This window comes from Balaenoptera physalus (assembly GCF_965194825.1).
Source record: "Balaenoptera physalus genome assembly, chromosome: 4".
Taxonomy (NCBI): Eukaryota; Metazoa; Chordata; class Mammalia; order Artiodactyla; family Balaenopteridae; genus Balaenoptera; species Balaenoptera physalus.
The window spans coordinates 52,645,163-52,670,884 of NC_138891.1; the positions used below are offsets into that span (position 1 = coordinate 52,645,163).

Genomic DNA, 25,722 nt, shown 5'->3' on the forward strand with positions numbered 1-25,722 from the left:
AGTTGCCATCTTCACATTTCAAGTATCTAGGAGAGACTATGCCAACAGACCTCAAGCCAGGGCTTGCTGTCATTGCTGGGCTTCCTTCTCATGGCAATGTGATTCATTTCTGACATAGATAAAGCTGGGTAGAGCATTTAAATCTTCCTTAAACTGATGCAGCTTAGCAGGCTTAGCTTTGAAGCCCTCTGAATCCTGAGGCCCTGGTTTTCCTATGCTAGATGGTATAATGCTTCTGTTAATTCCCCCCAGGTAGGTAATCAATTCTTGCTGGTGTGCTAGAGAGAAGGTGAAGGCTGGTGCTTTAGTTTTGAGTCTTTAAAAGACTCCAGTCTCCTTTACCCATGGGAATCTTTTTTTTTTTTTAAAGGAATTCCTTTATTTTTATTATTTATTTATTTATTTATTTATGGCTGTGTTGGGTCTTCGTTTCTGTGCGAGGGCTTTCTCTAGTTGTGGCAAGCAGGGGCCACTCTTCATCGTGGTGTGTGGGCCTCTCACTATCGCGGCCTCTCTTGTTGCGGAGCACAGGCTCCAGACGCGCAGGCTCAGTAATTGTGGCTCACGGGCCCAGTTGCTCCGCGGCATGTGGGATCCTCCCAGACCAGGGCTCGAACCCGTGTCCCCTGCATTGGCAGGCAGACTCCCAACCACTGCGCCACCAGGGAAGCCCTACCCATGGGAATCTTTAAATACTCCTGGGCACAAGAGATAGGAATAGCAGCAGTAGTAACAGTAATAGTAGTAATAGTAATGCTGCTCCTCCTGCTACTGAACCCATTATAATTTTGAATTTAGCAGCTACCTATCTACAAAAATCTGTGGATTTTAAAAATTATGGCTAGCCTACCCATCAGCCTCCCTAAAGTGAAAGAAAAGAGCAGATTCACTGCACGGAGGAAATTCAATTTAGTGAAGCTTTATTGTGTTTGATTCCATATTAGGCCTTTTGGCTGGAAGAGTATATAGAGGATTCTAGATTATGATCTTTGTTCTCAAGCTCAAAATCTAGAGTGGAGGCAAACTTGCACCCAAGTAACGGAGCCTGGCAGGTCTTAGTGCCAAAGTTCTGTGCCCTGCCATCCTGCTGCCCCTCTTCTCCCTCCCTTTTCTCCTTCCCTCCATCCCTGCCTTCAGCTACCATTCGCTGCCTATTTGTGTCAGGCCCAAGGCCAGGTGCTGGGGTGTTGCTTTGCGACCCTGGAAACTTCGCCAGGTGAAATCTGAAACTGGCCCCAGTACAAGGAGGGCAAGGAAAGACTGAAGAAGGAAGCAGCCTCCCACTGCAGACTGGTAGGTGGCAGGTTTAATAAGCAGGTTTGGGCTGCCCCTGGACGAGCAGATCTCCACACCCACTCGCCAGAATCTTAAAAGTTTATACAGTGGCTTTACCTGGGTTCAGTCACGTACACTGTCCAGGTGGTTTCAACACTACATTGCTCTCTCAAGGCTGCATCCCTGAAAATGGCTCTGGTTGTGAAAAAGGGGGACAGAACATACATCCCAAGGACAGGGGAGGGGGTGAGGAGCCTTTGATTGCCTGGATTCAGCTTACAGGTCAACTGGTGGTCGTGTCCTCTCGATGCCCTCTTTCAACACTCCTCCCCTTGTGCCCGGCTCTTACAATCTCACATGCTGCCCTCTTCTGCAAGGCGCCCTGAGCGATCAGCAAGGGGTTTCACTAGCATGGAGGTGGCGCATTTGGCGGCGGTCTGGCTGCACTGGAGGCAGATACCACAGTGACGATACAGGCACATGCAAGAGAAAACACAGATTAAGATAATAATTCCCCAGTAACAGTTCTTCCCACCTAGAGCCCCATGATGGGAACCGCTGATTTACTAAGTCCCCTAGGCTGGGGGTCGGATCACTCTGGGCCCTTCACCTGTGTCCTCATATTTAATAAAGATGATCCCTGGGCAGACTCACCAGGTATAAACACGAAACATTCTGCTTGGACAATGGCACAGGTGCCTCCTTGCAGCGAAGTAAGAATGTTCAAGGCCCTTCTATTTTGGAGGACAGTTTTTCTCATTAGAGACATTTCAGTGAAAGCAGGGCGCACAACACCCACTCAGTGCAGTTCTTGGATAGTTTCTCCTATTTCCTTATGCTGTGTCCTCGGCAATTTATATTGTTTGACAGTTATTACTCTTCAAGGGGGCAGTAGACTAACTGGTTCTCAGCTGGCATTTCCCCTCAACACTGGTTTGATTACTTTAACCTGGATGTGGAATTCACTGATAGAGGTTTGCAAAATTCGACCTTGTAGGATAACAATGCCCAATACGTTCTCTGGTACTGAAGAGGAAAAAACCTCGTATTCTAGTGCAAGAGAACACCTGATTTGCAGTGCCAAAGGGACCTTTCTGACCATAGCCATTTGCCCCCCGTAACCATCAATGGCTGCTTCTGAGGGTTACCATGATATTAGAGTACATTTGGTTCCAATGTCAACCAGAGCCATCACCTTTTGTTTATTGCTGGGGAACGGTGAATGTGAGCTCAACATGAGGCCCCCAAGGGCCCTCACCTGGAGGCAATCTTGGCTTGTATCATGTATCCAGAGCGCAAATCCCCGAAGCCTCTGCGGGAGCAGGCAGGGCATCAGGGATAGCAGGGGCAGGTGAGGCAGATCTGAATTGTTAGTTGTTCAGGTTTTAAAGCTTTCCATAGGCTGACCAAACAACGTCGGGTTGCCTCTCTCTATCTTTTCAGGTGGGGCTCCTGCAGCAGTGAGGTCAAACCACTTTTGCTTCCGGGTTACTTTTACCCAACCCTTTCCAGGTGATTGGGATAGCCTTTTGGCTTTTTGAGTTCCCTCCAGCTTGGGTCTTGCCCACAGCCCGGACCTGTTCCGGGGATTTGTCAGTTTCCCCCCCGCCAGACCAGCGATGAATTGCCCAACACCATAAATGTCTTCTCCCACGACTGCGCTCGGCATGGATATCAACATCCCAAAGCAGGTACTGGGGTGGGATTGGAGTATCTTGACTTAAATTCCTGCAGTGAATGTGGCCAATTCAGGACCTTCAAAGACAGGGGTGTAGATGGCCTGTCTCATTCCCAAATCCCTAAGAATTTGTTGTACCTCCTCTATAGATTTCCAGGGTTGCACAGGCCCAGGGAGGTTCCCCCCCACCGGCCCCCAATCACTGGGCCAAGCCTCCCTGTAGGGTAGAATAATCCAATCTATGAGGGGGTGAGTTCCTGGAGTACCCTCCTCCCCCAACCTTAACACCCAGCAGGCGCTGCCGGAAGGCAGGGTGTGCGGTGATGTTGCTCATTTTTTCTGCCTGCTGCCCAGTGACATTAGAGAAATGCCACTGTCCCCCGTATAGCACAGCCCCACGAACCATGCCTGGATACTTTCCCTGGCCTTTTGCTGGAACTTGGTAGCTAGATCAATAAGCTCAGTGGGAGGACATTCTCTCATCATGACCGTTTCCTGAACTGGGGGATGCTGGCTGGCGTTGCTGTTGCTGTGCTTTCGGTTTCCTTTGTTTTAGGGGTTATACCGCTCGAGGCGTTTTGTGCGTTTCACTGTCAATCACCGCAACATCCTGCTTTGGCTCTCCTCACTTTTCCAGGGATTCTACCTCTTACCGTCCCAATCTGCTTTGCTACAAACACTCAGACCTTAATTCCTGGCAGCTTGCGCCCTCCTCACTTCACAGGACCCGCACGCTAAGGCCTCAAAAGTACTACCCGGCTCTTCCACCTCGCCTGCCAGCCCTGAAGCTAGCAGAGCCGTGGACACTGCACGTCCTTCTCTATCCTCAGCTCTTCTTCCAATTGTCTAACCTGAGCTTCCCCCTCCAGTTGGGCGTCGGGGTGCAGCCCGTCTGCCCACAGTTAGAGGCTTGCCCACTGGGGAAGCCGTTTATTTCCCTTCTTTGCGGCGGTTCGCCCTGCGCAGTTCCTCAAACAAACGCATTACAGCAGCCAGCGTTTCGGGGTCTCTCCCCTGACTCACTCGATGGCCCACAAGCATCTAACATGCGGGCCACCCTTCCCCACATAGAAGTCACTGGCCAAGTCGGCTTCCCCGCCCCCAGGATGTCTCCTTCCCAAGGCCCATTTCTTCGGTCCCCTGGCTGCCTCACCAATTGTCAGTTCACGACCTTGAAATTTCCCCGGTGAAATCTGAAACTGGGCCCGTACACGGAGGGCAGGGAGACACTAAAGAAAGAGGAGACCACTCCAGTTGGTAGGTGGCGGGTTTAACGAGCAAGGAAACTTACGTAGGAGACTAGTCTCCCGCGGCTGCGGGTAGACCACCCCACCCGCCTGCCAAATTTTAAAGGTTTCTGTAGAGGCCTTAACTGGGTGCAGTCACTTACACCGTCAAGATGGTCTCAACACCACAGCGCTCTCTCAAGCCTGTGCCTCTGAAACCGGCTCCAGCTGTGGGAACCGTGGGCGGAACGTACAATCCAAGGACAGGGAGGGGCTGCGGAGCCTCGGAGCGCTCAGGTTCGGCTCCAGGTCAGCCAGCAGTCGCGTCCTTCCCGTGACCTCCGCCCACAGCGGGCACGGGCCTGAATAAGGAACGGGGCGTGCTCTGCAGAGGTTCGCAGCCTCAGAGGGGAGCAAGAGGCAGAGGTGCAAATGCTGGTGAAGGAGACGGGAGGTGTGTACGTGTCTGTGCTCTGGAACCTCACAGACTTCGGCTTCCACACTCTCCCTCTGATTCCTCTTCCAGAATACCTTCTAAAGGTTCTTGGTAAGTCACCTCCATGTTTTAGCTTCTCTTTCTTTCGCTCAGTAACTGTTACGGACGGTATATGGAGTACTGTCATAGACCACACTGCATATGGGAGTACGAGCAGAATTGAGAAGAGCAATTTTTCTGCTTAATCCTTCTGAGGAAATTCTGAGATTGAAAGCAAAGGTAGTTAAAGGCGGGAGATGGTTTAGTTTTCCAGAGATCAGGAAGAGTTCTGGGATCTTGGACAACCTGGTTGCTGAAGGAATTGCAGAAGGGTTAATGCCAGGATTTAGGCACCTTAAAAGTCAGCACAGCTGATAAAAGTTTATTTAGACTTGGAGAATGAAAGGGTCTGAGTAAATCAATTGTGGATGGGGTGAAAGATGCTTATGTTTGAACGGTGTGGTAGTGATTCACCACTTCCTACTATCAATAAATCAAGTTCTTTTGGGGGGGGCAGTTTTTACTTAAAAATTTTTTCCAGCTTTATTGAGGTATAATTGCCAATTTAAAAATGTGTATATTTAAGGTGTACAACTTGATGATGTGATATACATATACATTGTGAAAGAATCACCGCAATCAATTTAATTAACATACCCATCAACTTGAATAGTTACTAGTTTCTTTTTCTGGTGAGAGCATTTAAGATCTACCCTCTTAGTAAATTTCAAGCATTCAATACAGAATTATTAACTATAGTTACATTGTTGTACATGAGATCTCCAGAAGAAATTCATCATGCATAACTGAAACTTTGTACCCTCTGACCAACCTTTCCCCATCCCCCTCTCCCCTCAGCCCCTAGTAACCACCATTTACACTCTCTGCTTCTGTGAGTTTGATGAGTATTTTATATTCCACATATAAGCAAGATCATACTGTATTTGTCTTTCTGTGTCTGGCTTATTTCACTTAACGTCGTGTCCCCCAGGTTCATCAATGTTGCTGCAAGTGGCAGGATTTCCTTCTTTTATCTGGCTGAATAATATTCCATTGTATGGAATGTAGGCCACATTTTTTTTTAAAAATTAATTTATTTATTTTATTTATTTTTGGCTGTGTTGGGTCTTCGTTTCTGTGCGAGGGCTTTCTTTAGTTGCAGCAAGCGGGGGCCACTCTTCATCGCGGTGCACGGGCCTCTCACTATCGTGGCCTCTCTTGTTGCGGAGCACAGGCTCCAGATGTGCAGGCTCAGTAGTTGTGGCTCACGGGCCCAGTTGCTCCGCGGCATGTGGGATCCTCCCAGACCAGGGCTCGAACCCGTGTCCCCTGCATTGGCAGGCAGACTCCCAACCACTGCGCCACCAGGGAAGCCCAGGCCACATTTTTTTATCCACTCATCTGTTCATGGACACTTAGGTTGTTTCCACATTTTGGCTATTGTGAATAATGTTGTAATGAACATGAAGGTGCAGATATTTTTTCAAGATACTGATTTCATTTATTTGGGTATATACCCAGTAGTGGGCTTGCTGGATCATGTGGTAGTTCTATTTTTAATTTTTTGAGGACCCTCCATACCGTTTTCTATAATGGATGTATCAATTTACATTCCCACCAACAGTGCAAGTGTTTTTTTTTTTCCCCATATGCTCGCCAACTCCTGTTATATTTTTTCTTTCTGATAATAACCATTCTAACAGGTTTGAGGTGATATCTCATTGTGGTTTTGATTTGCATTTCTCTGGTTATTAGTGAAGTTGAGCACCTTTTCATATATCTGTTGGTCATATGTATGTCTTCTTTTGAGAAATGTCTATTCTGGTCCTTCATCCATTTTTTAAAAAATTGAAGTATAGTTGCTGTACAATATTATATAAGTTACAGGTATACAATATCTGTGATATTGTGATTCACAGTATCACATTGTGATAAGTGATTCACAATTTTTAAAGCTTATACTCCATGTATAGTTATTATAAAATATTGACAATATTCCCCATGTTGTACAATATATCCTTGTAGCCTATTTTATATCTAATAGTTTGGTCATTTTTTAAATTGGGTTATTTGGGGGTTTTTTTTGCTATTGAGTTTTATGAGTTCCTAATATATTATGGATATTAACCCCTTATCAGATATATGGTTTATAAATATTTCCTTCTGTTCTGTAAGTTCGCTTTTCATCATGTTGATCGTTTCCTTTGCTGTGCGAAGCTTTTTAGCTTGATGAAATTCCATTTATCTATTTTTGTTTTTGTTGCTTGTGTTTTTGGTGTCATATCCAAAAAATTGTTGCCCTGACCAATGTCAAACTTTTTTTCCCTGTTCTATAAGTTTTATGGTTTCATGTCTTACTTTTAAGTCTTTAATCCATTTTAAGTTGATTTGTTTACGTTGTGTAAGATAAAGGTCTAATTTCATTCTTTTGCATGTGGATATCCAGTTTTTCCAGCACTGTTTATTGAAGAGACTATCCTTTCCCCATTGTGTGTTCTTGCCACGCTTGTCGACAATCAGTTGACTATAGGTTTATTTCTGAGCTCTCTATTCTATTGCTCTTCACGTGTGTTTTTCTGCCAGAACCATAATCTTTCAATTACTGTAGCTTTGAAATATATTTTGAAATGGCTCCAGCTTTGTTTTCTTGCTCAAGATGCTTTGGCTATTTGGGATCTTTTATGGTTCCATGTGAATTTTAGGATTGTTATTTTCAATTTCTGTAGAGAATGAGATTGGGGTTTTAATAGGGATTGCACTGACTCTGTGGATCACTTTGGGTAATGGACAATTTTAACAATATTACTTCTTCCAATCCAGTAACAGAGGATGTCTTTCCACTTATCTGTGTCTTTTTAAATTTCCTTCATCAATGTTGTATCAAGTTCAAATTCTTTAACCTAGGTTTTAAGATCCTCTGTGGTTTGGTCTTTGATGATGTCTCTAACTTGATTTCCTACTATTCTCTAATTGGCTGTCCATGCTTTGGCTGAACTGAACTGCCCCCTGAATACATTTTCTCAATTCAATGCTTTTTCTTATGCTAGAGGAACACCTCTATGAGGAAACTTTTCTCTACCCTCTTCCACATCTTACTGTTTATCTAAGTCCACACCTTCCTATCTATCCTTCATGCTCCATCCCTCTGCCTCCATGAAATGCTAATTTATCCTCAGCAAGAAGCCATCTCCCTTTTTTTTGAAAATTTATTGCACCTAATTTGAATCTCTTTCAAGCTTGAGTGACAATTTCCTTTTTATGTCCTCTTCCATAATGGACCATAGGCACATAAAGACAGGGACCATATCCTAACATTTTTGTATCCCTTATAGTCCGTGTCTTGCATAACAACTCAAGAAATATTTGGTCAATAAATACATACTCTCATGATTTTAAATTGGGAAATTTGGATATTTTTGGCCATTATCTTAAACTCTCAATTGTTTCATTTCATCTCCTAAAACTCCTAAAACTGATTCTCATCTTCTGGTGTCTTTTTCCCATCAGTTCCTTCCCACCTAGGCTCCTTGGAGCTAACTCTGACCATTTCTTCTTATCACCTCCATATCTAGTCAGTTTCTATATCTTGTTAATTTTTCATTTATTGGGATCTGTCTTTGTCTGATGTTTTCCAACGGTCTGCTTAATGATCCTCTTGACTGTAGTCTTTCACTTTCTAGTCTCCCTTCCTACCACCCCACAAAGCCAGTCTTACTCCTCTAATGAGTAATGGTAATAATAGCTAATATTTATTGAGCACTTGAGAAGCGTTGCAACTAGGCGTTGCATTTACATACCGTGTCTCATTCTATTTTCCTATGAGACAGTGTTATGGATTGAATGTTTATGTCCCCTCAAAATTCATATGTCCTATCCCCAATGTGACTTTATTTGGAGATAGAGCCTTTAAAGAGGTAATTAAGGTTAAATGAAGTCTTAAGGGTGGGACTTTGATCTGGTAGCATTAGTGTCTTTATAAGAAGAGGCATTAGAGAGCTTGCTTGCTCTCTCTCCATGCCTACACACCGAGGAAAGGTGATGTGGAGATGCAGTGAGAACGTGGCCATCTGCAAGCCAGATAAAGAGCCCTCCCTGGAAACTGACTATACTAGCAACTTGATCTTGGACTTCTAGCCTCCAGAACTGTCAGAAAACTGTTGTTTAAGCCACCTAGTCTACGTTTATAATGGCAACCTGAGCAGATGAACATACGTAGATTACAGTATTAATCCATTTTCCTCATTTATGAATGAGGATAATGAGGCTTACAGTAGCTAAATGACTTACAGCTTGTAGATTGTACAGTTAGGATTTTAATCCATCTCTCCCCAATTCCAAATCCCTGTTCTTAACCACTATGCTGTATTTTTCATGCTTTCATATTTTTCAACGGAGTGCTACAAAACGGGCTTTCTGGGGGGGCGGTGGAAAGAAAGGCTGATTTATAGTGCTTGGCAATTTCTGAGGTGCAAATACTCCCATATTTCAAGCTACCAATGGTTTAGCAACTAGTTCTGAATATTTTATTAATTGGCTCTTGCAAGCCAACACACACTGCCTCTGGCACACCATTGGTTGCTCCCTTGCTCAAAAACCTCTTGAGGGGAAAAAAAAAACCCTATAAAAAGTAAAACTCCATGAAGACAGGAACAATGCTTCTCTTTTTAATTAGTGCAGTAGGTTTTCCATAAGCATTTGTTGAATATTAGCTACTTAAAAGATCTCATGTTTATTATTTCAACCAGCTAATTGTCTGTGGGGTAGGTATTATTATTATTATCATTTTAAAGATTAGAAAAATGAGGTTTAGTAGAGTAAGTGCCTTGACATCTTTCCATTCTCATCCTGGGGCGAGGATTTTTTCTCCCCTGTGGTTTCAGCAAAAGCAGTGTTTTAGGTAAGAGCACTTAAGTACTTGATGGATGATCGCTTGCACCATCCTGAGAATTCTGGCTCCCAAATCTATGAAATGACAACCATTCCTGTTAAAAATGGTTAAACCTTGTTTTACCTTGATGTCTAAATGTGTGTGTGTGCACACGTACACATAGCGAGAGCAAAATAATAGTGGTTTTCTTAAATCACCTGGAAATATTAAATCTAGAAACAGAGCAAGAGATGTTTTTCTTGGCTCTACTCTAAGGGTTAAAAACATACCCTTCAGTACCCCAAAGGAGCCAAATCCAGGTGGTCATCTCCTTTTGAGGAGAAAGTAAAAGATACTGTTAATCGGAACAACATTTAATGCTACTCCAGGGATTTGCCCGCATCCTCTCACCCAACCTGAGACAGATTTCTGTGCCAGACGTGGGGAATCTGGAGTGAAGACGTTCAAGCCGGATTAATGTATAGACCTGCATTAAAGTATGTATCTTAGGGACCCAGAACCAGATCTAGAAGAGGAAGTGCTGGGCCTCAAAAACCAGCTCCAAGAGGAACAACTCAGCTCAAAGGGCTGTACACAGTGAGTGGGAAGTCTGATGCAGGAGGTAACTACTACATGTGTATTATATTTGAAAATACCATTGAGCTCTCTTGAATCTACCTAATAAATGGAAGTTTATTAAAAGGCTCAAGGATAAAGTTGGGAAAGACATAGTAGTGATGTCTCAAATCCAGTCATAATGTCTTCTTTTTTTTTTTAACATGGATTTTTTCCCCTTTATTTAATTAATTAATTAATTAATTATTGGCTGCGTTGGGTCTTTGTTGCTGCACACGGGCTTTCTCTAGCTGCGGCGAGTGGGGGCTACTCTTCGTTGCGGTGGGCAGGCTTATTGCAGTGGCTTCTCTTGTGGAGCTTGGGCTCTAGGCTCACAGGCATCAGTAGTTGTGGCACGTGGGCTCAGTAGTTGTGGCTCTCAGGCTCTAGAGCGCAGGCTCAGTAGCTGTGATACACGGGCTTGGTTGCTTTGCGGCATGTGGGATCTTCCCGGACTAGGACTCGAACCCGTGTACCCTGCATTGGCAGGCGGATTCTTAACCACTGCGCCTACCAGGGAAGTCCCCATAATGTCTTCTTAATATCTTTGTGTGAAGTAGAAAAAGGTACCCTTTCCCCAAGACAGTTTACTGACATTTTGTCTGGAAATTTTCACAGTGAATGGACATATGTATGATAAACAGGATATGAATGTCACCCCCTAGAGTAGTACAGTGCATAATCTATACACCCACCCATTGTGGTAATACAGGGATTATCCAAAGTGTGTAAAAATATGATGGTATGGAGGACAGGGAATTGATCAGTGAAGGATACAAATTTAGTCAAATGTAGAAAGGCTTCTTATCTAGAATCTATAATAAGATGTAATATTTATATAATCTCCTTCATATTCTGAGAGGCATGAGAAAGTTAAAATCTAATTAACCTTTAATGTACTAATCTGAAGGTTATTCTATCAATTTTAAATGGATCAGGGTGAAGCAGGGAGGGCAAATGCCTGGCCCAGGCTGTTGAGTGGGTGGCACAGGTACGATTTAAATGGAACTTTCTCCAGTTCTTTGTTGGAAGGATGAGTGTTTTTCTCTTTTTTCCCTAGCCATCTAGGTTAAAATTTAAATTTTAAAGCAAAGCTTTAATACAAGTGGAAAGTGGCAAAGACTGAACATACAAATAGATTTGAAGAAGATTTAGATAAATTCATAGATGACAGACCCATAATGGTAACCAAGGGACATAAGGATGCCTGAGGAGCATCCCTAACTATTGCACAGGGTATCACCAAGAATGGCTCCTAAGGGGGCCACTGTCAGAGTTGGTAAACTAGGTCTGGGTGGGGCAGATATCTGTTTCCTATCCCATGGGTCACCCTAAACTTCTTATTAATGTTTGCCCACTGCCTTCCTTCTTTCCTTCCTTCCTTCTTTTCATTATCCATTTTAAAATCTCCTACAGACAGAGGCTATTACAGCAAAAGAACAGAACTGGGGCTGTATTTCCAACTGCCTCAGAACCACAGAATGTTCAATGGAAAGCTCTTTTCCTATCTGTTTCTTGGAACATCTGTGATAATCCTTGCTTCTACAGTTGGGGGTCTCCTTACTGGATGGTAAAAGTAGAGAGGGAAGGCCTACTGAAATCCCAGTTTCAATTTCAGCTTCCAGATTTTTCTTCCTTCATTAATTGATTACTTTATTGAGCCATTCATTCACCAGAAGTAGCAAATAGTTTTGTGTGTAAAATATTTGACTAGGGTCCATAAAGACGAACAAATCATGGTTCCCAGTCTAAAAGTGTTAATGCTGATAATAATGATGATGATGACAGGCTAATAAAAATAACAACCACAACATGGCAGACACGAAACTAATTTCATTACATATGGATATTAATCCTACTCACAATGATTATGTGAAATGGTTATTATTATCTCCTTTTTGTAGATCCAGAAACTGGAGCATAGAGAGGGGATGTGACTTTTCTCATTACAAAGCTAGTGAGGAAAGGGATACAACATAAAAACTATGAAAGAAGGAAGAAAGTAAGGAGGACTGAAACAGAGGAGCACATTCTGAACTGGAAGCTCGCAACCAAAGAGATGGGCTCTGGCTTCAAAATGATATCTCAGCTGGGTCTTGAAGAATGGGCAGAGAATGGTGGGTAGAAAATGAATATTCCAGGTGGAGATAATGTGTCATAGGTATTTGTTGCTTTTGGTTGCTGGGCCTCTATTATTTGTTCTTCTGGCACTAATGCTCTGACTTACTTTTTTTTTTTTTTTTTTTAATAAATTTATTTATTTATTTTTGGCTGCGTGCGGGCTTTTTCTAGTTGCAGTGAGCGGGGGCTACTCTTTGTTTCAGTGTGCGGGCTTCTCATTACGGTGGCTTCTCTTGTTGAGGAGCACGGGCTCTAGGCGCGTGGGCTTCAATAGTTGTGGCATGCGGGCTTCAGGAGTTGTGGCTTGCGGGCTCTGGAGTGCAGGCTCAGTAGTTGTGGCACACGGGCTTAGTTGCTCCGCGGCATGTGGGATCTTCCCGGACCAGGGCTCGAACCCACGTCCCCTGCGTTGGCAGGTGGATTCTCAACCACTGGGTCCCCAGGGAAGCCCCTGACTTACTTTTGAAGAATTCTCTTCTCCCATTGAATAGTGTTTGTAAAATGATCTATCAAGGTGCTCTGACTGCCTGCAGCCAAAGCCAGTTCCATTCGATGCTCTCTGGAGTTGGAATGTGAGCAGAGCGGCAGAAAACAAAACAAAACAGAAAACTCAAAAATCTGGGGCTCACTTATTCACTTTGGCTGTGCCCTGAAGAGATTGTCCAACAGTTCCCGCTACTGAGCAACCCCCTGAACAACTCTGGTTCCTGTCCTTTCTGTGCTTTGCTCTTCAGAGTCTGTGAACTTCCACACATCCTTCCAGCCCATCCCCTTGCTCCCAAGGTAGCCAAAGTCAGTTTCTGTGGCTTGCAACAAAGAACTCAAAGTGGCAAGAATAAAGGCATGTGTGGGGTACACTGCAGAGTGCCGGACCATCCAGATTGTCAGCAGCGCAGAATGCATGAAAGAGCGTAGTGAGAGCTACATCTGGAAAGGAAATTCGGAGCCTGGTTGTATGAGGTTGAATGCCAGGTTGAGAAGACTGAACTTCGTCTGGTGAAAAATGGAGAACTATTGGAGCATCTAAGTTGGGGCAATACGGTTGTATCTCTCCTTCAAGAGTAATGTGATGACAGTGTGCTTATTCAGATTGTCGAATGTGGATAATGGAGGTAGGGTGATTAGGTAGGAAACTCTTGCAGTGGTCCAGGTGGGGGCTCATGAAGGCCTGGAGTCATGATGTAGAGGTGGCAATGCAAAGGTGTGCATATATGAAAGAGCTTCTTGTTCTTCTAGCCAGGAACCAAGATGAGAGAATGCGGATTTGTAACAGAGTCGGTGGGGAGCACATCCCATAGGCATATAGAGCTGATGAATGCTGTTGCGTTGTACCTTAAGCATCCCAGAGAAGGAGGTTGGGCTCATAAAGAGGGATGCAGAAACTCAGTCTGGAGAGTAAGTCAGTTGGATTTGGACCAAATGAATATCTTGAGTTGTTATGTTGAAGCTTTGACCAGTCCCTTGACAAATAATTTTTGATTGAGGCAGCAGACAAGAAAAGTTCCCATTTGGAAGATTTGGTATTTCTGTGGTTTCTTCTGTAAAAAAATTAAAATACAATCCCCATTTTTTTTTAGTGTTTCATAAAAAGTTGCAAAAGGGAAAGCATTATTGAGCAATAAAAGGTATGTTTGTGTATATTCATAAGAAGTGGGCTAGAGGCCAACTCCCATAAATGTGTTCGACTTGAACCTCAGTACTGAACAATTACAAGAACACTGGAGGTTCCTATTTCACTCAGAGGATATAATAGAGGCAGCCTTTGCAGCCCTTCGAGGCTAATCAACTTTTAAAGACCAAATTGGGGAGCCTGCCCCTTTAAGTGTCGAAAGTAAGCAAAATTGTGATATTAGCAAAGATCGTCTTGGAGCCCAATTCTCTCTATTTTCCTCCCTGGCTTGGAAAATACCTGTGTCTCCATGCATCCCCTTGTGTTTCCAGCCAGTACCATTGGCTCTGAGCCTATCTCAGTTGGCAATATCCGATGCTTATCAGGTTTGGAGACACCACTTTGAAGTGACATTTTGTTGTGCAGGCACTACAGCAAGTGGTTTTCCATTGTGAAAACTAGACCCTTGATATCCATAGATATAAGATTTCCTTACAGAAAGCAAGGAATGGTACCCTGTTCAACTGGCTGAGATACTACTTTCCCTGTTCTCAGGGCCCAGTGGGGAAGGAGGAGGGACATTTTTGGGGAAGTAGGTTGGGAAACCTTATCCTTCCCCATGAAATAACACTACAGAGGCAACTGCTCATTTCATATGAGAGCAGGGCTAGCTGTGCCTTCCACAACAGGTATTACCTGAAACATGGAAGGGCCTTGGAGGCCAAAGATTTTGCCGTATAGTCACTTGACTCCTTCTTAGTCCCTATCACTTAGAAACTTTATGGTCAAACAGGACTGAAGGCCCTCTTCAAGGCAGAAACTCTCAGGAAGAAAATGCCTCAATATTAAACTTTCCTCCCTTTTGTATAAGTCAAGGATAGTTGAATCTGTTTTTTTATGGCTTCTGCAACAATTTTTCATAAATTTGGTGGCTTAAAAACAACACAAACGTATTATTGTTCAGAACTAAGCTAAAAGCAAGGAGTCAGCAGGGCTGCATGTCTTTCTGGAGGCCCTGGAGAATTTTTCTTGTCTTTTCTAGCTTCTACAGGCATCCCGCATTGCTTGGTTTGTGTCTCCTTCCATCTCCTAAGCCAGCAATGGCTAGCAGAGTCTTTCTCACATAGCATCACTCTGACACTAAGTCTTCTGCTTCCTGCTTCCACTTTCAAGGACCTTTGTGATTATGTTGGGTCCACCTAGATAATCCAGGAAAAACCTCCCTCTTTTAAGGTCAGCTGATTAGCAACCTTAATTCCATCTGCAACTTTAATTCCCCCTTGCCATGTAGCATAACATATTCGCTTGGTTATCTTTGGGAGTAATATCATTCTGCCTATCCCAGTAAGGAAGGATTTTAAAATCTGCCCCCTTCTCTTCTGTGTTCTGGTTACTCTTAAAAGTATTTAAAGTTCTTAAAATGCATTCGAACTAGTTCACAGGCTTCAGAAGTAGCACAGCAAAAAATTGTTTTCAAGTGACTTCAGGGTGGAAGGCCCTGTGCTAGGAGCTATTGGAGGTCCAAAGGAGAGTATGTGGGATTAGACTGCCTTTAAGGAATTTTTACACCCTCCTTGAGTGGATGAGGTAGACACACACAGAAAACAGAGCAGAACAGGATGGGATAACTGCCAATGACTGGTTCAGCCAATTGGCTGAACCGTGGTGCCACCAGAGTTCAGAAGAGGGAGTGTCACTCTGAATCCCGTTGACCGAATGTTTCCCCTCCTGACCTACAGTTGCTCCTTCCAATGGAAAATTTCAATAAGACTTTACGGGAGCAAATTTTCTCTACTATTTTTTATTACAGCAGGTATCTTCCAGCACAGGGGGGAGAGATGGGGCGAAGAAGGAAAGAACAAATGCTAAGTATCTGCATAAGTTGACCCCAGACAGCTATAACTTACATGATCCTCTCCTTATACTACATAATGCTGGAGAGATTTCTTCCCTTTCCTCCTAAAGCAGCCAATTCCTTCAGACTGATAACAAGAGTCGGCAGAAATCTGAAAGAGTGCAGCTCACTTGCACAGAGGCTGTGGTAAACGAGGAGAGAGAGAATCATTTCATGAAGAAATAGGAGGGAAAGTTGGAGGATTTACTAGAAACCTGTAAATGTGACCACTAGAAAGTAAACAGCTGAAAATAATTTCCACCAGAAATATTTGGGGTCTTTTCAGCTGCCTTCATCTTTGAGTCTTGATATAGTTGGTGAGGAGATCATTGAAGAGGGGATGGTAAGTGTCTTTGGGGATAGCCCGTGTAACCACTTTAAAATTGGGTGTTTTTAGGACTTGCTCCTGTCCTTCCTTTATTTTCAGAACAGTATACCTGGTAATGCAGGAAATGTGCTGAGATGACTGCTGAGCTTGACTGATGTGGTGATGGGAGCACCTTGCCCCCAGACCTGCCTTCCTTGGCCAGTTTCCTGCAGCAACACCTTCTCCAGAATAACAGGATGCAGGAATGCCTTTTCTCCTCCTGACGCAGCAGTTCCTTCCTTAATCTACCCAAAGGTACATCCTCTAGAACTGAAAATATGGAAGCATGCAGGCATTTCAACCCTCCTAGTGAACACCAAATGAATGTACACACATGGCTTTACTTCAACATTAAAAGCATTTCATGGTGTGGCATTGTAATATGTGAAAATGGAATGATTTCTGAAAAGGAATTCTTCATCCAGAGTGCTTCAGTTTGAGAATTTTTCATTCCAAGTAAATAACCCTGCTAAAGGATGAAAAAGCACCTTTGGAGACTTGACCTCCAATGATGTTGAGGAGAGTCAATAGAATAAAGCAAGCAGAAGAGGTAATCTCGTAGGTGGCTCCCTTTCCTTTCCACTGTGACCCCATAGCCTCATAAAGAACAGTAAAGGCTGAAGGGCTGCCCCCTGATTAATACCTGTGGTCCAGAGGGGGAGAGCCTCATTTTAAGTCTGTTTAAGTCCTTGGCTTCCTTTGAATCTTTCCTAACTTCTTCCTATGATAGCCTCCTGGTGATGCTTGAAGCCAAACACATATTTCCTTCATTATTCAGAGTGTAAACTGTATTTACGAAGTCAGGTGCATTATCTAAACCATGGCTGTATATATGATGATTTCCTCTTCTATAACTAGTATTACTGAGCTAAGGTTTGGCTGTTTGCTGCTTGAAAGCCAATACTTGAGAGACAAGTGTTAGCTGGAAAGGAAAGGTTGCTTAATTCAGGAGGCTGGCAACCTGGGGAGAAGGCAGACTTGTGTCCAAGAACCAACTCCAAAGATTCTGCTTGCCCATGAAAGTTTTTAAAGGCAGATCATTTGGGGAGGGGGTCAGAGTCTTCATTATCTTCCACTGTGTGCAGACTTGCTTCTGATTGGTTGGTGGTGAGGTAACAGGGTGGCGTTCCAGGAATCTTGTGCTCAGCCTGAAGTTACCATCCTCTACTTGGGTGGGACACTGAAAGGATTTGAACCCGGGGTGGGGGGGTGGGGGGTACAGGTCCTGCTCCATTTCACTGGCAGTACTGCCCATTATAGAGCTGTCAGTCAAAGACAAGTTAAAGTATGATGTGCTTTTGTCATAGAAAAGTAGGCCTATAATCACAGACCTGCCCAGAGGGGAGGACATTTAAAGGTAATCATTCTTTCTTTTAAAGACCATATTCCTTCCACATCCTGGACAGACCCAGCCTCTACTTGAGTATTTCCTGCAATGGAAATCTTACAACCTCATTACTAGACCAGGGGCCAGCAAACTTTTTCTGTAAAGGGCCAGATAGTAAATATTTCAGGCTTTGCAGGCCCTAGGGTTTTTTTTTTTCCTTTTTTGGCTGCACCACGAGGCTTGTGGGATCTTAGTTCCTTGACCAGGGATGGAACCTGTGCCCTTGGAAGTGAAAGCATGGAGTCCTAAGCACCGGACCACCAGGGAATTCCTCGTCCTTGGATTTTGTTGCAACTATTCAACTCTGCCTTTGCCTGTGAAAGCAGCTATGGACAATATGTAAACAAATGGGTGTGGATGTGTTACAATAAAACTTTATTTATAAAAACAGATGGTGGCCTAAATTTGGCCCAAAGACATAATTTGCCTACCCCCAGAGGGAGCATTCTTCTGTGGGACAGCCCTAGGTGTTAGAAATTTCTACCTTGAGGCAAAATCTGTCTCCCTTTAAATTAGTCACAACTCTTTATCTCCTTTACCATGCATTACTCTGTTTAAAAAAAAATTTGATTGATTTGCCATAACTCTGCCTTCTGTATTTAAGTTATTTATAACATATAACTTTTCCAAGCTGAATCCTTTTGTTCTAAAGACAGTATGGTTTATTGATTGTTTCATTCGTCTCTTTATCAATCACTTATTGAATAGGGGTGGGGGATATAGAAATTAAACAAACAAACAAAAAACTTTGTCCACTAGGAGTTAACAGTCTTGTGGCAGAAGATAACAAGTAAATGGCTGAAAAAACAATGGTAGAGATATTCACTGGGGTCTATGGGAGCACATCAGAGTAGCACCCACCCAGATGGAGAGTCGGGACGATGGGGAGCCTTCCTCAAGGAAGTTGTGCTTTGAGCTGAGTTTTAAGCAGTCGGTCAGGTAGAAATTAGTGCACTCTGGGAGTCATATGTGCAAAGGTCTGCAATTGAGAGTGACTGCAGCTCTGTGTTTCAGAAACCACAGGTCATTTCCTGTGACTGGAGTGCAGTGGATTGAGTGAGTGTCAGGTTGGGGATGAAGGTGGCAGTGTAGGCAAGGGAGGGACCTTGTCTGTTGTCTTAAAGGGACTCAACCCAGGGAAATGTAATCCTGCTACTGTTGCTGAAAATATTTTAGCAAAGAGTTCTCTGAATGGGTAAAAAACTTTTTTATAAGCAGGACATCCTGACCTTAAGTGCCTAGCCTACACTCTGAAAATACTGTAAGTCTGAATAACTATGACAGAACCTTACATTCATATCTAGCATATACATTTGCAGCATAATTTGTTGGATTTTTAGTTTGGTTCTGGAATGTTGATAACAGACATCTACTGGCCCTATCTAAAAACAAGTTGCGGGACTTCTCTGGTGGCGCAGTGGTTAAGAATCCGCCTGCCAATGCAGGGGACACGGGTTCAAGCCCTGGTCCGGGAAGATCCCACATGCCGCAGAGCAGCTAAGCCTGTGCGCCACAACTAATGAGCCTGCGCTCTAGATCCTGCGAGCCACAGCTACTGAGCCCTCGTGCCACAACTACTGAAGCCCACGTGCCCAGAGCCCACTCTCCGCAAGAGAAGCCACCGCAATGAGAAGCCTGCGCACCACGACGAAGAGTAGCCCCCACTCACTGCAACTAGAGAAAGCATGCACACAGCAACGAAGACCCAACGCAGCCAAAAATAAATAAATAATTAAAAAAATAAAAATAAAAAAAAATAAAAACAAGTTGCAGGGAGTTGCCTGGAACTTACCAGAAGACTCCAAACTAGGTGTCAGATGCTTGCAGGTTCTCTGGTTCCATGCCGTGCCAAGCTATGTTGGGGTGTATGCAACAGACACACAAGCTTTCCTGACACATTCTCTGACATCCCTGGAACCACCTTATTACAGATTATACTTTTGATTTCTGTGGAATGGTGCCTTAGGTCTTTGCACCTGTTCCCTTTCTCTTCCAAGGAATCTTTTCCCTTTCACTTTACAACTGTCCAGTAAACTTGCATTAGTCCTGCAGTGCTCTGAATGGTTCCTCAGCTCTCCTCTCTTCCTTGTTCATTCCCCGACTTGCCCCTGGGTTCCCAAGGCTCCCTGTGCACACACTGGAAAAGAATTCAAGGCATTGCACCATTATTGTTTTACTTGTTTCTTCTCAGCTAGACTCTCAAAGCAGAGACCTCTTATTTCATTTTGTGTTTCCACAAGAAGCACTTAACTTGGCACACAATAACAGTTGCTGAGCCAATGTTTATTAAGTGAATAAATGAATGAATGAATAAAAGAACCAAGGATAGTTACTATATGTCCTCAGCCAGAGTCTTGATTAACCCTAGCTCATGCTTTGGTTATTTGGGTATTACTATCAATACAGAGTGTGCAGGGAAGGGAGGACCACAGACAGCTAGCGCCTTTGGTGTAGAGCTACGCTGTCCAACATCATAGCTGCTAAGACACTCATGGCTGTTGGGCGCTTGCAGTGTGGCTAGTCTGAAGTGAGATGGGCTGTCAGTGGAAAATACATACTGGATGTCAAAGACTTAGTATGAATAAAAAAAGTAAAATATTCTAATACTCTAAAAATACTGTTAACATTTTAGAATTATAATATTTTGGACAGATTAGGTTAAATAAAATATATTATTAAAATGAATTTTACCTTTTTTTTAGTTTTTTTAATGCAGCTATAAGAAAGTTGAAAATTACACGTGGTTCATGTTGTGACTCATATTGTTACTGGACAGAAATGGTATAAAGAACAACTCCCCCTCAGAGCAATGGTTGCTGCGCCCTTCCGTCTTGGCAGTTTTTCAAGATGGTCTTGCCTTCAGATACTAGGTGCTAGTTACCAGATCATATGTTTTCATTTTATCTTCAGAAAATATAGTCCCTGTACCACTTCATTGTTGCGGCAGTAGCCAACTCCTTGAGAAGTCGCCTTGTCTCCCACCTCGTGGTACAGCCCCGCTGCAGCCCTGAGAAGGCAGGGACCATGTGCTCAGCCAGTCCCTGCAATACAGCGGCACAGCTGAGGACACTCTGGTTTGAAATCTTGACTGACCCCCTTGAAAACTTCTCATGCCCTGGCGCAAACATCTATTCCCAATTCCAAGTAGGCCTTAGTCAGCCGGCGATTCTCAGTAAGCCTGGTCTGATTATTTCCTAGGACCCATGAGATCAAGGCAGACAGTGATGTGAAAGAGCACAGGACCCAATTTAGTTGCTGTCTTTGTGATTGTTAGTAACAAAATCTTATCTTTGTTCATGAGACTGGAGAAGAACAGAAGCAGAGTCCCAAATTATTTGTATTGGAATGTCCCTGTGTCACGTGATTTGGAGAGGGAGCAGCAAAGGAAAGTAGATTGCCCCTACTTAATTAATTTTAACTTAATTCATTTTAATTTTACTTAATTTTGCTGCGGCCAGAACTAACGCTGCATTCTATTTATTTATTTATTTATTTATGGCTGCGTTGGGTCTTTGTTGCTGTGCGTGGGCTTTTCTCTAGTTGCGGCGAGCGGAGGCTACTCTTAGTTGTGGTGCGTGGGCTTCTTATTGTGGTGTCTTCTCTTGTTGCAGAGCCCAGGCTCTAGGCGCATGGACTTCAGTAGTTGTGGCATGTGGGCTCAGTAGTTGTGGCTCATGGGCTCTAGAGTGCAGGCTCAGTAGTTGTGGCTCACGGGTCTAGCTGCTCCATGGCATGTGGGATCCTCCCGGACCAGGGTTGGAACCCATGTCCCCTGCATTGGCAGGCGGATTCTTAACCACTGCGCCACCAGGGATGTCCCCCGTGCATTCTCTTGACACACATTTTTTCTATGCCTTTGTTCTTTCCTCTATCAAGTATGTCCTTTGCGCTGTCTCCATTTGGAAATGTCCTACTCATTCCTCAAAATCTAACTCAAATACTATCTCTGTTAAACCTGCCTGCTTGAGTCTCCTGATACAGAATTTTATTTGTACCCAAATCCCACCACTTAACAAATAGTGCTTGTAATTTATCTACTTCTCTCCCCACTAGACATATGCTCTTTGAGGGAAGGGACTATCTCTTTATCATTTTTGTATATCCCATGCCTGTTACCCTCTCACACTGTCTAGTGCATAGTAGAGTAAATGTCTGTGGAATAAATGAATGGTTGAATGAATGAGTTAGTTAATTTATTGTCTGAGAAGAGTAGTGATTGGTAAAAGAAGTGGGTGACAAGACTTTTTTTCAAATACTGCTTGCTAAATTTACATGCAAATGAAGAGCAGAGTGTACATTTCATTTACATTTGTATAATGACCACAATTAGAATAACAAACAAGAGGCTGTCTATATATCCAACTGGAATTCCTGAGGCTTCCATATCCATCATAAAGCACTGTGTGGAAATGCTTTCACGAGCTCCTAGATAAGCCACATGTGACATAATTTACCCCAAGCTTTGCAGCCTCCCAGGGGAAAATCCCCACAGATCCCAACTGTCACCTGTGTACAAAGCCACCTAGGTGAAGTTGGAGTATGATATATGTGATAGGGATAGGGGTGCAATTCCATAACGTTAGGTCAGCTGGGGGCATGCTACCAATTTCTAATGCTCCATAGATTTTCTATGCTATAAAAGGCTAGGCAATCCAGCTGGATCAAGAGTGAAAAAAATAACACAGAGAAGAAAAATGAATGTTTCCTTTTTAATTTAGAAATTACTGGATTTTTATGTCCTTCCTGCATTTACCCAACTGGGGGATTTGAGTAACATCTGAAAAATTGTAACGTAATCCGTGTCTTTCTTTTTTTCATTTTTCTTGCATTGGTGCAGCTATAGTTTTACAGATGGTCACACGTATAGCACGATAATACAGGTAGGTGCACACTGTGATGGCTCTACTATAGGCCATAATACTTAATAGCCAGGCTAGAGCCCAGACGCACTGCTTCTAAAACTTTTGCATTTGTTTCTTTGCATATGAGCTTCAGTATCTTCACACTGTATTTCATGAATTTCTAGAAAAATAGAGAATTTGGTTGCTGTAGAGGTTCTTATCAATTTTATAGAAGTTTCTGTAATACAAAGGAAAGCAGACTGAGCTGAAAAAAAGTCCCTCCTGAGGAATAAAGGCCATTCTGTTGTAGGAGAGTTTTATAGGGAAGGGAGGGTAGACATTTCCGCCAGGCTTACTGACATATAAACTACATAGGGCCAGAAAGCATTAGAAGAAGAATGTCATTTTAAAACAGTTCGGGAAGAGCCTTGCTTTGTGCCATTTCTTATGAAACAGTCTGGGACCCTGGAACAAGATATCAGAATTTAATATCCCAGCTAGTTCATGAAAAGCACTGAGTAGCAGGCTTTTTGCTTTAACCTTTAACAATTTCCAGAAGCTCATTGTCCAGACCATCTCACCCTTCTAGATTAATGAGGTAGCTAACAGGCCACAATAGAAAACAAACTGCCCAATCAAGTTATGACAAACAAGCAAAAAAAAAAAAAAAAAAAGAGGCCTGAAGTTACACAGGCTTTTATTGTCTTTCAAAGAATGTAAGAATATATAGCGGCATCATCATTCTGTTTCTCTTTGTGATGGATTGCAAAATGAATCAGAAAAGGCACAACATGAATCTGCTCTCAGGACAATGGTTGTAATCAAAACAGGAAATGGTACAAATGTAAGCCATTCTCCTTGCAGTTTAAAGATTATAAATCCCTATTCACCTGTTATGATCCAGAGCCTACTTGTGATTTTTATAGTTCTTTATATGCTCAGAATTTTAAAACCGCAGTGTAAAGGGGCTACAGCTGTTCTTTTTCCGATTTGGATGTTTAATCTGCGCTTGGCGCGCGGCACCCTGGTCTCAGCCTGAGCCTGCTGCTGACGCCTTGCACAGTTCAGCCCACCAGTCTCTTCCCCTCCCAGGGATTAAAACACAGCACTGACTCCTCCAAGGAGCTCTGAAAAAATTTAGGAGCACTTGTCAAAGGTTTTGTTCTTTCTCAGAGATTTGAACCATCCTCATGTTCATTATGCAATTTAAAATGGAAGTGGGAGGTGCAGTAGATTTGGACCCAGAAGACTTGGATTTTTATCTTCAATATGCCTCTTTCTAGGAGTTTGACCTTCTTTCTCCGAGACTTTGTTTTCTCATCCAGCAAGTAACTGCACTACCTATTGCATAGGGCTGTGTTGAAGATCAAAGGAGCTAATGTGTATGAACGTGCTTTGGGAACTACAACCAGCTTTTATTTGAAAATTTAATATTTGTTAAAATGGTGTTCTGAGACCAGTTTCGACATGTATGGAGGGGAGAGTTCCCCACAGCAACAAGCAGTGCTCCAGACACCAGCTGGGTGTCCTCCAATTTAACTGAATTCTGACACTATGTACCTGGAGATGGAATCAGACTCCACAGGTGAAGCGTTCGATCCTAGGAGACTGCCCCTTACCCACCATATCTTCAGATGCCAGTCACAAGCCCGAGATTGTTACCTGTACTTCTGACCAACTGGTTATATATCAGAGTTTCTCAAGATTCCCTCCTTGGGTTTGATTAATTTGCTAGAGTGGCTTACAGAATTTACTAGGTTATGGGTTTATTATCAAAGGCTGTAACTCAGGAGGAGCCAGAAGGAAGAGGTGCTTAGGGCAAGGTATGGGGAAAGGGTGTGGGGCTTCCATGCTGTCTCCAGGCTCACCAATCTCCCCGACCTTCACGTGTACATCAACCCCATAGCTCTTCTAACAACGTCCATTTTGGGTTTTTATGGAAGTTTCATTACATAGGCATGATTGATATAATCATTGGCCATTGAATCAACCTTCAGTCCCTTCCCCCTCCCAGAAAGTCAGGGCGTGGTGCTAAAAGCTCCAACCCTCTAATCACATAGTTGGTTGCATTGGCAACCAGCCCCCATCCTTTGGTGCTTTCCCTAAGTCACCTCATTAATATACCAAAAGACACTTTATCACTCTCCACACTTAGGAAATTCCAAGTGTTTTGGGAGCTGTTAGACAGGAAATGTGGCTGCAGACCAAATATATATTTCTTATGAGTCACAATATCACAAATGTAAAATGTTGTTAGTATTGATATTGGCAGTGCAGTGAAAAAGCCAAATGGGAGATAATAGAGTGATTTGTGACCTTGTAGATTTCTTAAATACACTGAATACTTTGAGCTAGATTTTTCTTGTTTATAAAAGACTCTTAACAGTGAATGAAGTCCCTTGGGAGACCCAGTTCTCCTTCTAGTGCACTTGGGTGACGTTGGGTGTAAGAAAAGATATTTCCTTAGCTGTGTCCTAGGGGACAACAGAGGTGATACTCTCCAAGGTGCTCAGCTTATACCCTGGAAGAATCTTTGTTGGATATTTTGTTCTCACATACATTTTTCATTGTTTTTTTCAAATTGAAGCTCTCCAGGGATGATCAAGATAAATATTCACATCCCCCAAATATTTACAGATACAGTGTATGAAGTGTTATGCTTATTATCTCAACACTTCTCAATTTGAAGTACTTTCTATTCATCACTATAGTCGTATCTTGAAAAAGACATTGAGGCTTGCCTATTAATACAAATTTATCAAAAGGATCCTTTTCCTATGCTTTGAGGAGCCCATTTCCCTCTGAAGTGAACAGCCTTTCAACGTTACTGTATTTTTTGTCTACTGTGACTCTTTCTCATGGCAGGTACCTTGTTGGCAAGTAATTCAAGTTTTTGACTGTGCTATGATGTCACAATTCCTGTTTTCTAGTCACTTTGTCTCTCCCTTGCAGTCGTGCCTTCCTGCATAACCCATGTGGTCTTTCCACTCCTGCAGAACTTCTCATTCTCATGGTCACTGCTGACCAAGAGTCCAGTACTCTTAACTGGGGGCATCTTTGAGTTGGATATCCTGACACTTCCACATTTGGAGAGCACATTTTATTTTGTGGCTATTTTGATTTTGCATTTTCTAATTTAATTCATTTCTGATTTCTTTCATTTCTAATTTCTATGGAGGGAAAAATAGTTTTAAACCTCCCTTTTACTAGGTGGTCTCGTGATTTTAAAGAATCTTCATACAGGATTACCGGACTGAATGTCAATATTATGACATAGTATGAGTGTGTTTTGTGTTTGGTAATTGCAATCATTGTTGCTTTTGTTGTGGTCATCCATGTACAATGCTTGGTGTCAGTCTATTTATCT

At 43.1% G+C, this 25,722-nt stretch overlaps 2 long non-coding RNA genes across 2 annotated transcripts in view; one reads left to right on the plus strand and one right to left on the minus strand.

Annotated features, from left to right (window-relative positions):
- LOC309659389 overlaps window positions 1-25,722 on the minus strand; it is a 538,108-nt gene that overhangs the window by 264,425 nt on the left and 247,961 nt on the right. The window lies entirely within an intron of this gene.
- LOC309660421 lies at window positions 5,169-7,545 on the plus strand. Its single transcript, XR_014263386.1, has 3 exons — window positions 5,169-5,722; window positions 6,033-6,554; window positions 6,591-7,545. It is a non-coding gene; the product is annotated as an uncharacterized lncRNA (long non-coding RNA).